This window comes from Propithecus coquereli, unplaced genomic scaffold (genome assembly GCF_000956105.1).
Source record: "Propithecus coquereli isolate 6110/MARCELLA unplaced genomic scaffold, Pcoq_1.0 Scaffold293, whole genome shotgun sequence".
NCBI classification, from domain to species: domain Eukaryota; kingdom Metazoa; phylum Chordata; class Mammalia; order Primates; family Indriidae; genus Propithecus; species Propithecus coquereli.
This window is the reverse complement of record NW_012148541.1, coordinates 1,525,097-1,526,480: the sequence shown is the minus strand read 5'-3', so window position 1 is coordinate 1,526,480 and position 1,384 is coordinate 1,525,097.

Sequence of the window (1,384 nt, the reverse complement as noted above, 5' to 3'; positions counted from 1 at the left end):
TGTTTAAATCTTCCTATGGATGCCATATGGCAAGGGACTATGGGTGGCCTTGATGCACAGAGTGTGGTCCTCAGCAAACAGTAAGCAAGAAAACAGGGACCTCAGTCATATAGTTGCAAGGAAATGAATTCTTCCAACAACCAATGAACATGGAAGATAACATGGAGCCTCAGATAAGAATCACAGTCCCATACAACATCTTAATTACAGCCTGAACAGAGGACCCATTTAAAACCATTCATAGATTCCTTGCTTATTGTAAGTTCATAACTTTCTGTTGTAAGATAACAAATTTGTATTGATTTAAATTGCTAAGTTTGTGACATCTTGTTATCCAGCAATAATAAATTAATGCAACATATTTGAGAGAGAACATGTATTCAGAAATTATTAGCAATTTCTACAAATCAATTATAAAAATTCAAACAACTCAATCTTTGTATAAAACATTTGAATAGACACTTGACCAAAAAAGATATATAGATGGCAAGCAAAATGAAATATGCTCACATTAAGTTTTCATTGTTCATATACCAAATTACCAGAAATTTAGTGGTTCAAAGCAACAGAAATTTATTATCTTACAGTTCTGTAGGTCAAAAATTGACATGAGTTTCCCTGGGCTAAAATTAGGATGTCTGCAGGAATCCATTCCTTTTGAGAAGATCTGAGAAAGAATCATTCTTTTCTCATTTTCAAGCTTCTAAGTAACTTCCACATTCCTTGGGTCATAGCCCCATTCCTCCATTTTCAAGCCAGAAGCTTTGCATCTCTCTGCCCATTTTTTTTTAGCCACATCTCCCTTGACTCTTTTTTTTTTTTTTTTTTTTTTTTAAGACAGAGTCTCACTCTGTTGCCCTGAGTAGAGTGTCATGGCATCAGCCTAGCTCACAGCAGGTCAAACTCCTGGGCTCAGGTGATCCTCCTGCCTCAGCCTCCAGAGTAGCTGGGACTATAGGCACACACCACCACACCCAGCTAATTTTTCTATTTTTAGTAGAGACAGGGTCTCGCTCTTGCTCAGGCTGGTCTTGAACTCCTGAACTCAAGAGATCCTCCTGCCTTGGCCTCCCTTGTCTCTTCAATCAACTGGGATAGAGTCTTCATTTTTAAGGACTAATGTGATTATATCAGACCCACCCAGTTAATCCACGATAAACTCATTTCAAAGTCCTGAAACCTTAATCACAGCTCTAAAGTACCCTTTTCTATGTAAGGTAACATATTCATAGGTTCTGTGAACTATGATGAGTACATCTTTGGGAGACCATTATTCTGTCAGCCCCAATGCTCAGCATTATTAGTTGTCAGGAAATGTAAATTAAAACTAAATTGAGATGACACTATGCACCCACTGGAAGAACTGTAATTAAAAATGCTTAAC